Raw genomic sequence first — 15168 nt, 5'->3', positions numbered from 1 at the left:
TGGTGCCTCATTATTTCCTGGATCTATTTCCTTCCTTTCCTCTTGACTCCCCATCACTCTTTATGGGTTACATGGAGGGGAGTCTATCTACAGTGGGGAGTCTGTTTCTGCAGCCTCCCCTGCAGGATGTAGAAACCCAACTCTACCCAGGCACACCCACCTATGCACACTGCTGCTACAGATGTCATATGTCTCAAAGCTAAGCACCGAAAATGCAAGGTACTACACTTTCAAGAGAATGATGTGCAAGGACTGTCACATAAAATGGAACTCAAAGGAAAACTCCACTTAAGTCACTCTGAAGGAAGATATCGGAGCCCTCCTAATCATTTGTCCATGTGCATGCACAGAAAATAGTCATTCTAGCTGAAAGGCAACACATGGAGATCTGCACTGATCATTGCAATGCATCCTGAGTTTATAATTACAATATTACATATTGCATAACCTAAGAAGGTTGTATAATGCTAGAGTCTATCTTAATTCTCCTCCGAAAACATCAGCATTCCTTGAAAATTATGGATTTCCACAAACAATTTTACTTCTGGTCAATCACATTGTTGGAAATACATGCCTTGCTCACCCCTCTCACCCTCAAAACAAGAGTAGGTTTATTTATTTCTTCCTCTTTATTTGTTCTTACTCAAAACATCAGAAATGACAACAGATCTCTCCAGTGAAACACGTGATTCGGTCTGAAGGTATTTGCATGGAAATGAGAGGGGAACTCTTCTGTACTGCTGTCAGCGCTTCATTACAGGAGACTCTTCATCAACAGGAGGCTGGAGAAAGCGAGGAGGAGAGATGCAGCTGCTCCAGGGGCCTTGTTGCATTCAACCATTTTAATTTTTCCATGCTCTGCAACAGTATCCCCTACCTTCTTTTTTTCACAAACAGTCTTGTTAAGACATTCTTTAATTATTTTGCTGACAGTGACGCTTGGTGCTGGATATAAAACAAATCAACAAACAAACCAAAGTTGAATGACCAGCAGATTCAGTGTTCAGAGCCATTATGTCCCACATAAATTCACGCACTCAGCAGTGCTGTAAGATGTCCTTTGATCCATGTTTTAAAACAACTTACGCTGACTCTCATTTCCTACACTAATATGCAGAACACAGGGGTATTGGGGGGAAACCAGCCTCATATAACCAACATGCTTAAGTCTAATTAATACATGAAGGGGTTAACGCCATAGAGCAAGCTCTCCTGCCAGGCTTAGCTAGGTCACGCCTCCTCACCTTGGGGGGAAGGTAATCAAGCCTATTGTTCCCTCCCAGTTTACCTGAGAAGCTTAGCATGTAAAGAGAACTGAGCTGGTTAATCCAAGCTCAGATCACATGGCTCTAACAAGCCTTTCTTGAATTCCTATACCAATAACTTAGGAACTTTCACCACTGTAATTAAGCTAAATTTTACTGCCTGCATTTCCTCACTGGTGTATGGAGAAGCACATGAACCAAACCTTTGAAAAAAATGTAAGTAAAACATTTTAAATGTACCAAATGTGTGATCTTTTTCTATGCTAGAGGAAGAGGGTAACCTTGGAATGAACATAGAAGGGCATATTTTAAAGGTCTAACAGCCTATATTTGCTGCATATTTTGTGATTTTAAATCTCTCCTGGGGTTCTCTCACCAGAGAGAACTTTTAAATCTCTCCTGGGGTTCTCCCACCAGAGAGAACTTCTGCAAACTTGGATATTGGCATTCAGGAATTCTCCTTTTATACCTATGTTTTCTTTGCCACCAATAGATATTTCAGTTTCTGCAATTTAACTTTCAGCTCAGAAACACCACAAAATTCATACCAAGATGTGCATTTTAGGATAAAGCATAAACAAAAATGATGGTGATTTGACTCAGATTCTATGGAACCCAAATTAGAACTCACACAAACCAGGAGCCATGGGAGCCCTATTCAAGCATTTGTTATGAATGCATGAAGTCTCAATTGGGGAATCTGAGGGGTGAGCCCTACTCCTTTATTGATGCCCGTTCATGTCTTGGAGACACCTGAGAAATTGTGGTGAAGTGTTAGGCTGAGCACAATGCTCCTTCAGATGTTCAGTTTGTATGCCTGTAGGGGGCTCGAATATCCCTCCATAAATAATAATAATAATAGCTCAGGGCGGCTCACAGCAAATATAAAACACTGATTAAAATATGACTTAAAAACAGCATAAAATGCAACATAAATGCAGCATCAATGTCAATAAAATTCAGGGGTCATTTTAGGGCAGGGGGGAACCCCATTCAGTAAACATCAAATGATCATCAGGGCTAACTGGCCAAGTTGGTCCTACTAGGGCCAGCAGGAGACCAGCGAAGAGTTTACATTTGGGGTCCCAGAAGGGTTTCTTCATAAAAAAGGAAAGGGGAAAGGGAATAGGGGATCAGGCTAATTCAAACTGAAGGCCAGGCAGAATAGCTCTGTCTTACAGGCCCTGTGGAAGGAAATCAAGTCCTGCAGGGCCCTAGTCTCATGGGACAAAGCATTCTACCAGGTTGGAGCCATCACTGAAAAAGCCCTGGCCCTGGTGGAGGATAGTCTGACACATTCACAAAGAGGGACCTCATCTCAGCAGTCAGGCCCACGCTTTGAAATCTTTTGGTCAAAGGGTCTCTGGTTGCAGGGCTGGGAAAGAGAGTTGGCTGAGAACTTGAGCAGCTTCTGTTAGTTGGAGACAGCTTTGGACTATTCAACAGAACAAGAGTTTCATTTGTTTATATGATTTGTGCAACCAGGGACCCCATTCATTCATCTGGCCTGGGTAATGATCCTTTTCACTCACGTGTGGGTTCATACTGAACAACGGCACAGGTATCTAGTTGAGGATCACATTCCACATTATCACTGGAACAGGTTTGTCCGACGGCTGTGCAAATCTCACACTGCAAAGAGGCACCTGGAGTAGGAAAGAGATGCAGATGTTTGAGTTATTTGCCTGAAAAAATGGGTAAATCCCACCTGAGTGGATAATGAGATTACCTTGGAACATAAACTGAGTTGGGTCTCCCATGGGTGATGGAATCGGCATTCAATGGCTCCCCCCAAAAATATATATATATGAATTAAGCAAGAGGTCAGGAAGAACTCCCTCACCTTAGATGGCCTCTGAGTCCTTCCAGTTCAATACCTGCCTTTGTCAAACCAAGCAATCCTTGCTTGAAGGAATTATCCTTGGTTTTTTCCTCATGCAAAGTGAAAGGATTCCAGCTTTGAACTCGTTCCACCTTGTTAATGCCTTCAGGATAATTCCCCTCTGGGGTGTGGAAAGAAAATCAACTACTAAGTCCTCACCTGTAGCAAGAAGCAGAGAGAAGAAGAGGAGTCCCAGGAGAGCTTGCATGGTGAAGGAAGTGCAATGTTGAAGACTCAGGTGATGAAACAGATTTTCTGGGCTCAAGGATCTGCAGAAACATTCAGAGAATCAGCAAGGAAGCACTTTCAAAATCAGAACTCACCGGAGTGTCTAAAATGCCAGTTCATCACTGAGGTGGCGGAGTGATGGTTTTGCTGACGTTTCCCATTTCCTCATCTTCTAGTTGTAAAGTATCCACATGGTACGGGTAGCGGTGCTTGTCATCTCCTAGTACAACTAAGGCACTCACAGAAATAAAAAACCAGTGGTCACTGGTGAGGTGAAAGGCAGGGAAACTAGCAATAGGTGGGGTCTGAGCCAAAGACCAGCCTCCTGGCTGGTTCTGAATAATAAGGCTTGGACTCTGGAAGTGAGCTAGAGTTCCTCTCTGACATGAGAATTTATTAATTGTTTTAAAAATTAATTCATTAAATGTGTATACCACCCTTCTCCCAAAGACCTCAGGGCGCTTCATAGATAAAAATGCAAAATACATAATAAAGGGAAGAACGAAAACAAAACAAACCCATAACCCTCCTCTCACAAACACATTTAAAAGGACACAGGATGTTAAACAGACCAAAAACCTGGCAATGGTTTTGCCTGGAGAGCATTCCACAGATGGGGAACCACTGCATAAAAGGCATGTTTTTGTGCAACCGCCCTCCAGACCTCTTGTCGAGGAGGCATATAAAGAAAAGGGTCACCCATGATTCATATGGGGAGAGGTGGTCCTTAAAGCACTTTGAATTGGGTTGAGAAACTAATTGGTGGTCAGTACAGTTGGGCCAGGATTGGTGTGATATGCTCAAACTGTCTTGCCTCGGTGAGCAACCTGGTGGCCAAAATCTGCACCAGCCAGAATTTCCAAACCACCTTCAGAGGCAGCCCCACATCTAACATATTGCAGCCATCTAACGTAGCGGCTACCAGAGCTGAGACAACAGAAATTACACTATCCCTGTCCAGATATAGGCACAGCTGGGTCACCAGCTGAAACTGATGGAAGGCACTTTGCACCACTTAGGCTACTTGAGCCTCAAACCAACAGCAATGGATCCAGAAGTCTCCCACAAGCTACATACTCACTCCTTCCAAAGGACGGCAACCCCATCAAGAACAGGCAACCTCCCATCCATCCAGGCTGGGGAACTGCCCACTAACAGTAGCTCAGTCTTATCTGGATTGAGCTTCAGTTTGTTGGCTTTCATCCAGTCTATTACCAAGGTGAGACACAAGTCCAGCACATCCACTGCCACACCTGTTGATGTACAGAAGATGCACAGCTGTGTGTTATCAGCATATTGTTGACAATGTACTCCGGATAGCCCCACGCAGTGGTTTCATGTAGATGTTAAAGAGCATAGGTGATAAAACTGAACCCTAAGGAACCCCACAGTGAAGGCTCCATGGGGCCGATGAGCACTCTCCAAGCATCACCCTCTGGAAACGACCATCCAAATAGGACAAGAACCCACCCCTAACTTGAACAGCCGTTCCTGAAGGATACCATGGTTGATGGTACAGAAACCCATGGAAAGGTTGAGGAGAATTAACAAGGACACTCCATGTGTGTGCCCCAAATGGGCCAAAACCTTGATTAAAATGGATCTAGAAGATTAGTTTTCTCCAAGAGTGCCTGGATCTGGTTCACAACCATTCACCACTTGGGAGTCATTCTGGACTCACAGTTGTCTATGGAGGCGCAGGTCAATTCTGTGTCCACGGCAGCTGTCTACCAGCTCCACCTGGTATACAGGCTAAGACCCTACCTGCCCGCAGACTGATTCACCAGAGTGGTGCATGCTCTAGTTATCTCCCACTTGGACTACTGCAATGTGCTCTACATGGGGCTTCCTTTGAAGGTGACTCAGAAATTGCAATTAATCCAGAATGCGGCAGCTAGACTGGTGACTGGGAGTGGCCGCCGGGACCACATAACACCGGTCTTGAAAGACCTACCGTATTTTTCGCCCTATAGGACGCACTTTTTCCCCTCCAAAAATGAAGGCGAAATGTGTGTGTGTCCTATGGGGCGAATGCAGGCTTTCGCTGAAGCCTGGAGAGCGAGAGGGGTCGGTGTGCACCGACCCCTCTCGCTCTCCAGGCTTCAGGAAGCTATCTGCTACCCGTGGGAGACACAGCTCTCCCCCAGCTAGCGGAGAGCTTGCCGGCACCCAGAAGCTTGGGGCGTGCTGAGCTCAGCATGCCCCAAGCTTCGGGCTTCACGCAGCGCTCCGCTAGCTGTGGCTCCCACGGCTTGCGGATAGCAGCCTGTTCTGAGGGCTGGGGTTGGGGGAAGCTCAGGCTTCCCCAGCCCCAGCCCCGCACCTGGGGGGGGGGGGAAATAATTTTTTCCCCTTTATTTCCCCCCCAAAAAACTAAGTGCGTCCTATGGGCCGGTGCGTCCTATGGGCCGGTGCGTCCTATGGGGCGAAAAATACGGTACATTGGCTCTCAGTACGTTTCCGAGCACAATTCAAAGTGTTGGTGCTGACCTTTAAAGCCCTAAACGGCCTCGGTCCAGTATACCTGAAGGAGCGTCTCCACCTCCATCATTCAGCCCGGACACTGAGGTCCAGCGCCGAGGGCCTTCTGGTTCCCTCATTGCGAGAAGTGAGGTTACAGGGAACCAGACAGAGGGCCTTTTCGGTAGCGGTGCCCGCCCTGTGGAACACCCTCCCTTCAGATATGAAGGAAATAAGCAGCTATCCTAACTTTAAAAGACATCTGAAGGCAGCCCTGTTTAGGGAAGTTTTTAATATTTAATGCTGTATTGTTTTTAACACTTGATTGGGAGCCACCCGGAGTGGCTGAGGAAACTCAGCCAGATGGGCAGGTTATAAATTATTATTATTATTATTATTATTATTATTATTATTATTATTATTATTACTACTACTACTACTACTACTACTCAATAACCTTGCCCAAGAAGGGGAGATTGGCAAATGGCTGGTAGTTACTTAGATTTTCTGAGTCCAGGGACGGATTCTTAAGGAGTGGTTTTGCCACAGCTTCCTTCATGTTCAGGAAGCAACACAATCTCTTTGTTTTAACACGAGAGAAAATCATTTCAAACTGCTCTATCAATCGTACATGTGTAAAATTTACACACTGTGATTATTTAAGTGTTGAATAGGTGGATATTTGAAGGTGGACGTGAAATATATTTCCTGTATTTGTCCAATGTTTAAAGTTTTTAGGGGAGAGGTAGTAGAGATAATATTAGTAAGAACTTGCACATTGCCATTGGGCTCCGGTAATTTTATTAGGGTATTTTGACCCACAAATAAAGAGTAAATGCAGAATCTAAGAGTAGCTGCTCTTTGAAAAATAAATAAATAATAATAATGGAAAAAACAGTGAAAGGAAATAAAAATAAAAGGTATAAAAAATGGATAAGGTTACAGAACTGAATTATCGTCACAGAAAGTAGACAATAAAGATGGTTTTTTTAAAGGGATAAATGGAATCCACTTACTGCATTTGCAGAATATAAATGTAACTTAAATATGGACAAATATAATGGTTTTTCTATGTTGTACAACATTAAACAAATTATTATAATATATCAATTATATGTAGGTATTTTTCTCTTTTCTGTAATGATTGCATATATATATAGAGAGAGAGAGAGAGTGAGAGAGAGAGAGTCATATAAAAGGGATGGTTGAACTTACCACAATTTTTCCGGGAGTGCAGGTAGGGTGTTTCTCAGTGCAAGGTAGACAGGATGTCTTTCTCCAACAACCCAACATCAGGTACGGAACTCAGATGCCAACCTTTATAAAGTGAGTCATTGTGTGGCTGGTGATTCTTTCAGTGTCTTCCTATTAGCTATTCCCATACCTATTGTTAATCATTACACAGTTTAGTTTCCATGAAACTGGATCAAATCTTGCATGCACACATGCATGCAATAGGAGTAATCTATAAATAGGGCCCTGGTTGCACACACACAGAGGAACGTAACCCTTCTCCGCAGCTGACCTGATAACCGGGGAGGGGTCTCTTCTAGCCCCCAATCAGGCCACTGGCAGGATGTGGTGATGGCCTTATAAGAGAATAAAGCAGATGTGTGGAGGATAGGCCTTTCAATGGTTACTTGTCACGACTGCGGTGGATTCCTTCCAGAATCAGAGGCAAGATCAGAGGAAGAACCACAACCGATTGCCCTCCCTGTGGGCTTCCCAACAACATCTGCAAGCCTTCTCTGGAGGCTTACAAGTTAATCTCCATCAGGAGCAACAGCCAGGGTGTAAGTTAGATGGTCAATGAATCTTTCAACAAGTGTTTTACGTTGAGCTTTCCCAGTCTGCATCTGTACTGGAATAGGTTTTTTTATGATGCTTTGAAGATTGTGTTCTTCTTGTTGTTTTACAGTATCACTTCGCCCTAATGTCCCTGGGCAAGTTACAACAATTTAAGCACAACATGAATATTAAACCACAATGTTACATAAGATCAGGGCCGGATTTAGGTTTGATGAGGCCCTAAGCTACTGAAGGTAATGGGGCCCTTTATATATCCTGTTGTCCCTTGTCAACAACAAATTGTTGCTGTTTTTTGTGTTGAATATATGCTATATGGTAATTTATGGACCTAATAGGTATCTAAAGCCATTTGCACATAACAAAATAGGTATTTTATCAAAGTAATTGTTGAACTGAAATACAGTTTTGGAAATGTACATCCAGTTTTTTTCCCTTGGGGGGGGAAGAGAGTGGGGCCCTAAGCTATAGCTTGTTTAGCTTATACGTAAATCTGGCACTGCATAAGATTAAAACCGGGGGTTTTTATTAAAAAAATCAAAGTACAGAAATAAGGTGGGTCCTTTGTGTGGAAGGAGTTCCACAGTTTAGGGGCTGCTACAAAGAATGTCCTCTCCCGGACCACCACTCCCTCGAATTTCTGAGGGTAGTGGGACACTCAAAAGGACACCCTCTGCCAGTCTTAGTACCCAAGGGGGTCTGTCAGGGAAGAGGCAGCTGGGGGCCTGAGCCATTTGAGGGTTTAAACATTAACATGAACACCTTGAACTAGCTCCAGAACAGTGTGGAAACCAGGGTGGGGCTTTGCAACAGTTGTGACCTCTGATAACTATTGGATGATAAAAAGAAAATGCTATTGAAAATATATAAATTACTACTGAAATGGCACACTAAGAATGAGGAGGTTAAAGGGGTGATGATACAATGGGCTAAAGATTTTGGATATAATGTTCAGTTAGAATCTTGGGAAAGGTTGTGGAAGGAAGGCATTAATTTTACTGCATGCAGTGCACTTAAAGAAAATGTTACGAAAATGATGTATAGGTGGTATTTAACACCAGCTAAACTTGCTAAACACCAGCTAAACTCTTGAGAGTCCCATGGACTGGAAGAAGATCAAACCTATCCATTCTGAAGGAAATCAGCCCTGAGTGCTCACTGGAAGGACAGATCCTGAAGCTGAGGCTCCAATACTTTGGCCACCTCATGAGAAGAGAAAGCTCCCTGGAAAAGACCCTGATGTTGGGAAAGATTGAGGGCACAAGGAGAAGGGGACGACATAGGACGAGATGGTTGGACAGTGTTCTTGAAGCTACGAACATGAGTTTGACCAAACTTCGGGAGGTAGTGAAAGAAAGGAGTACCTAGTGTGCTCTGGTCCATGGGGTCATAAGAGTCGGACATGACTAAACAACTAAACAACAACAAGGCTTGCCAAAATGTACAAGACAAGAACCAATGAGTGTTGGAAATGTAAAGAAAGGGAAGGTAACTTTTACCACATGTGGTGGACTTGCAAAGAGGGAAAGGCTTTCTGGGAAATGGTATATAATGAGTTAAAGAAAGTGTTTAAAAATACTTTTGTTAAAAAAACAGAAGCCTTCCTGTTGGGTATAGTGGGTGAAGAGATACCAAAGGAAGATAGAAGACTGTTTATGTATGCAACAATTGTGGCAAGAATTCTTTTAACCCAAAAATGGAAACAACAAGAAGTACCAATGAAAGAAGAGTGGCAGATGAAGATGATGGACTTTGCAGAACTGGCGAAGCTTGCAGGAAAAATCCAAAACCAGCACAATTAAGTATTCAAAAAAGACTGGAATAAATTCATATAATATCTGAAAGATTATTGCAAGCAATTAACATCACTAGAAGGGTTGTCTGAGGCAGGAGGGAAGGAAGTTGAGAGGCTCTAAGAGCCAAGGTGGTATATGTTGGTTTCTATTTCCCTCACTGAGCAGCAACTGCAGTCACAAGACATTGTTTTGCATTCCACAGTCCTCTCTAAGGAATCAAGCTCAGCCTTCATGGCATTTAACCATGGCTCAGCATCCTTTGAATCCAAATCCTGGATTTCTTGGAAACTTGAAGGTTCAAATACCTTCTTGGAGCTTTTAACAGCTGACACTGCTGTCTTAGCAGACTCATCAGCAAATCTCTTTGGAGGTCTGCCTTTTGTGGCTCTCTGAGACCTGCGAATTAGCCTTAGGTCTTCAACACTCTCCTCTTCCTTCTTAGGAGAAAAGTGGCCTATAGTGAACAATGGTTCCTCCAATTCTTGATCAGAGCTTTCAGAGGGTCGCATAGAGGCTTTTGCACTCTTGAAATCCTCTGAATCACCCGATTCAGTCTCAGACTCAGAATCAGGACCTTCATCAGTGGGTGTGGGTTGTTGCCTATCCTCAGTCTCATCACTGTCATCAGGATAGCATTGGAAAATTCCCACATTCTCCCCCCACTTGGCATTGTACTCAACACTTCTAGTGAGCCTAATGGTCTTAGAGTCAGTCATCATTATTCTGTAAGAACCTTTCTGACAACCTAGAAAGATACCATGCAATCCACGCTTGCCTAACTTGGAGCTTTGTGGTGTGTGAACCCACATGTCAGAATCAAAATTCTCATGTGTTTGATGTAAGGCTTCTTGCCAAACGTCTTCTCATAGGGGGTACAACCAATCGCTGAAGATAACCTGCGATTATAACTGTAAACAAAACAAGTCAAAGATTCTGCCCAATAACTCTCTGGAAGATTTGCAACATGCAGCAAGGTTTTTAACCCTTGAAGCAATGTCTGATTTGCCCTCTCACAAAGTCCATTCTGCCATGGCGAGCGAGGACTGGACAAATCATGCTGAATTCCTTTCTCAGTCAGAAAAGCTTCAAACTGCTGAGAAGTGAATTTCCCCCCGCGATCAGTGAAAAGAGTCTTTATCTTCTTACCATGCACATTTTCCAACCAAGCACAGAATTCCTTGAACCTTGGAAAAGCCTCTGATTTCTGCTCGAGATTGTACACATAAATATACCTGGAAAATGCATCAATAAGAACCATGAAGTACCTGTTTCCACCTAATGAGGGCGATAGTAGACCAACCAAATCAGCATGAACAACCTGGTATGGTTCTGTAGCTTGCCTACTAGACACCTTACCTTTCGCAGCCATTTTCACTTTGTTTGCTGCACATGCCTTACACTTCATGTGGTACCTGCAAGGTTTAATAGTCATACGTTCAATCAAGGCAGGCATTTTTGATACTGCCTCAAAATGCAAATGACCAAATTTCCTGTGAAAATCATGAATACATCCTGCATGCAAACTTTTGTTAGAACCTGCAATGCAACAAGTTTCATCCTGCACAACATCATCAAAATACAATACAAACAAACGATCAACATATTCAGCATGCAATACATAATCGTTTTTCTTTCTGATGGTGCACTTCTTGTTCTTGAAGGAAACGTCAATTTTCCGTTCATTCAGCTGCGCAACACTGAGTAGATTGTGTGAAGCATCTGGAACGTAGAGCACATCTTGTATTGATAAGTCCAAACTGTGAAGAACAACAGTTCCGTAGCCTTGACTGGGGATCGTGTGGTCATCCGCCTGGTGAATCGCACCTTCCTGTGGTGTAAAAAACATGAACAGTCGCTTGTCGTTGCATAAGTGGTGCGTTGCGCCTGTATCCACCACGAAGAAAAATCTAGACGTCTTCTGGACCTTTGCAACCTTTGGAGTGAAGCGTGAGACCATTGCCTTGTGCTGCGTTGTCCTGGACACCGGACCTCTGCCTTTGCCTTTGCCTTTTCCACGCGATGAGCTTTCGCTACGCTGCTCTGTCTTGGCCCTGGAAAATCTGCATTCCCTTTTCATATGGCCTAGACGTCCACACGAGTAGCATTTCACTGCCTTCAAAGCTTTGGCGCCATCTGGTGGTTCCACTGCATTCTGGGATGTCGTCTGTGAAGACTCCCTCTTACCGATGCAGCTAGCACCCTGGCAGTCTGCTTCATTCTGAATCACGGCAGTAACATGGGCTACTGTGATCTGAGCAGTTGGCAGAACAGCAATCTGAGTGGCAACGGACTCCCAACTTGAACCCAAAGAATGTAGGCACCAGAGCTACGGCGTCACTCCCATGAGAGACATGTGGCAACGGACTCCCAACTTGAACTCAAAGAATGTAGGCACCAGAGCTACGGCGTCACTCCCATGAGAGTAAGTGGCCACCTAGTGCACACACCCCCAGCTACACTAGTGGGTCTAGCTCAGTAAGAGGAAGTTAATTTCCTTTGCACCTATAAAACATGGTCATCCATGAAGGTAGGGCAGGGAATCAAAGTTCTACACAGTGTTTCTCAAGCTTGTGTCCCCAGTTGTTCTTAGTCTACAACTCCCATCATCCCTGGCTAGCAGGAATAGTGGTCAGGGATGATGGGAGTTGTAGTCCAGCAACAACTGGGGACCCAAGCTTGAAAAATACTGCTCTACTCAGGCTTCCAGCTAGTTGCCACAGAAGATGGCTGAAATTCCATCGTCTCCATTTCGCACAGGCAATTAGAGGCTGAGATGGGAGTAATCAGCCTCACAAATTCCTCCAGGGCCGGAGGAAACAGTCTCATCCGCAGTCACCCAACACCTGGCCCCAAATCCGGGGGGAATAAGGGGCTGGAGGGCACTGGTTGGAAAGCCCCCATGCGATTCTGGCACTCTCCAAAGCTGTCTCCGCGAGCGACAAGTCACGATTTCTTATGATGAAAAATTGGATGTAAATAATGGACATGCTCTGGACAAAGAGGGAGGATTTTTTTTGCTAATTAATTCAGCCTCTGAAGACCTAGAAGACCTGATTGGAAAAGGGACTATCATCTGAGATGCCGGTTTGACAGACCGGAAAGGGGAGGTTTGAGCCTTTATTTACTTTCCTTTGATATTTGCCTATGTGATTACCTTTGGCGAATCCCCTTTGGAAGGAATGACTGCCGGACTTATGAAAGCAAATGTGAATAAAAATTTTACATTTGTTGATATAATAAGGTTTTAATAACTCTAATAATTACCGTGTGGAAATGACTGGGGGGGGGGAGAAAATCAAGGCTTTCGGCTCTTGGTTTCCTGGAAGAAGATCAAAAGACTCCCCTGGAGTAGAAGAGACATCTCATTAACAACTGGAAAAACACCAAAGAACTTTGGATATCTGTTTGGGAGGTTTCTGACGCAGTATTAATTTAACAAGGAGCCAGGAGTGAAACCAAAAGTAGACTGACCAGCTAGCTGAATCAAATTATATTGCTATTGGGGGGGGGGGGTAAACCTCTAACATTTTACTTTTCAATATTTGTACTTCCAGTTTACTTAGTAACCTCCCCTTCCCTGGGAAAAGCTAATGTTTGAATAGCAGCTGGTTAAGGAACATCATTGGGCTGACGCCATGATTTGATTGGCAGGGGGTTGGACTCGATGGCCCTTGTGGTCTCTTCCAACTCTATGATTCTATGATTCTATGGTTTTATCTGGACTGTGTGCCAATATGACAGCTACCTGCAGTGGAAGGCTCCTGGACTTATTCAGCAGAAACACCAGTTTGTGAAGAGAGGATGTGAATTTACAGAGGGGAATCTTGGAGTACATATTTGGACTATAAAGAAGAAGAGCAAAGATGTAAAATCCACACAGAAACATTTTATTTGGACTTAAACTCACTTGCAGAATGAACGCAGAGGCTGTCGAAAATACAGAATGTATTAAGGGAATTAGTGTAATATTTTGAAATGCAGTAGAACTCCGAGATGATTAGGATTCCCTCTGATCTCGAAGCATGGGAAGTCAGCTAAAAATAATAATAATTTATAATTAGGCATAACATTGGGATTTGTTTGATTATTGGATAATTTGTATAATTTGGAATACCGTATTTTTCGCTCCATAAGACGCACCTTTTCCCTCCTAAAAAGTAAGGGGAAATGTGTGTGCGTCTCACGGAGCGAATGCAGGTGGGAGGCTCTGAAAGGGAGCGCATTCCCCCTTTAAAAACTAGGTGTGTCTTATGGTCAGGTGCGTCTTATGGAGCAAAAAATACAGTATGTAATTTGGTTTGATTGGAAAACTTCAATAACTATTATTTTTTAAAATGAGAAACACTGCTAAACTGTTTAATGAATACAGTATTCCCACTCTGGGTGGTAACTTATTTGCATCCATTGATTCGATTGCAAAGCGACTAGTGTGTTTGTCCTATGCAGAACTGCAGAAGTGGACCGCTTGCAGATTACGGCATTTATTACACTGGAAGAAGAACAACGCCAGGTGAATGAACCCCTGATGTCACGGCTGACATTATTAGGTCCTATAATAAAGTTGCCAAAGGAAGGTGTGGGGGGCAGAGTAGGGCATTTGGGTTTATTTGCTGGGGATGTTTCCTCTGTCTGTGTGTCTGTTACGCATCCTGTTGCTTCTGACGAGTTGTTGTTTCAGGTTAGGAGGTGATCTAGGAACTACAAGGCCTGTGAAAGGGAAGGATATTATCCAGGATCGGTTGCAGATTCTGGATGCTAGTGTCATAGGCTGGGCTGGACAGCTCCTGTCGAATTGCACAGAATGTCAGAACAGCCTACTGTAGCAACTCGTCCAGCATCCTCAGAGACGCCACCTACTGTAGATGTCTGTGGGAAACCCTCGAGAAGGGCCCCAGCACAAGAGCACCCCCTGGTGGTTTCCAGCAACCAATATCCAGAGCATTACTGCCCCTGACTTTGAAGGCAGAGCATAGCCATTGTGGCTAGTAGTCACTGACAGCCTTATCCTTCATGAATTTGTCTAGGGCTCTTTTAAAGCCATGCACCCAATAATTCTTCCATAAGCTGATTCTTTCAAATTAGAAGAAAAGATAGTCATCTCTAAACATCATTGCACTCAGCATCCGTCTGTCTCGGGAGACAAATGAAGAGTGAGCCTTCGGGAGTGAAGTAAACCGTTGGGAGAGTTTACAGTGTTTGCCGTGGCTGCAGAGAGCAATACGGGGGGAGACATGTTTTGTTGCAGCTGGGGCAGATGTAAGCATCTGGTTGTGGTGATGCAGATGTATAATGGTGTTTCTTCTTTCGGTGCTCCTCCCAGCGGCCGTTCCTCCTCTGGTTAAGCCAAGCCCAATTCCGACTCCTCCAGATTAAAAATAAATAAAATTCAAGTGTTGTGATTTATGTTGTTCTAGGATTGGTGTTGGGCAGATGCTCTCTGGGAATCCCTTCCAATCTTATAGTTTTACAGCTATAAGAGTTGAGTCTGCAGAAGAGAATAGGTTGTGTTGTGTTGTGTTGTGTTGTGTTGTGTTGTGTGTGTGTTTTTTTAATGGTCAAGCCACTGTCTTTTTTTCAAGCAGATAGTCTGGCACATAGGTAGCCCGGCACATTCCGTTTCATTTGAGAAGATCCCTGTGCTTATCCTGTCTACATGGTAGCTCTAATTTGAATGGTCACAAACTGCATTTCTGGCATTTCATTTCATAGAATCATAGCATTACAGTGTTGG

At 43.8% G+C, this 15168-nt stretch overlaps 1 long non-coding RNA gene across 1 annotated transcript; it reads right to left on the bottom strand.

Annotated features, from left to right (window-relative positions):
• Positions 1–610: 610 nt before the first annotated feature.
• On the bottom strand, positions 611–7172 carry LOC309537363. Its single transcript, XR_014221827.1, has 4 exons — positions 7051–7172; positions 3307–3416; positions 2798–2911; positions 611–945 (listed from the first exon to the last, which is right to left on the bottom strand). It is a non-coding gene; the product is annotated as an uncharacterized lncRNA (long non-coding RNA).
• Between the last annotated feature and the right edge of the window lie 7996 nt (positions 7173–15168).

Source organism: Podarcis vaucheri, assembly GCF_965113315.1.
Source record: "Podarcis vaucheri genome assembly, chromosome: 7".
NCBI lineage: Eukaryota > Metazoa > Chordata > Lepidosauria > Squamata > Lacertidae > Podarcis > Podarcis vaucheri.
Note: the sequence above shows the minus strand (reverse complement) of the source record. Positions and strands in the feature narration are given on the sequence as shown.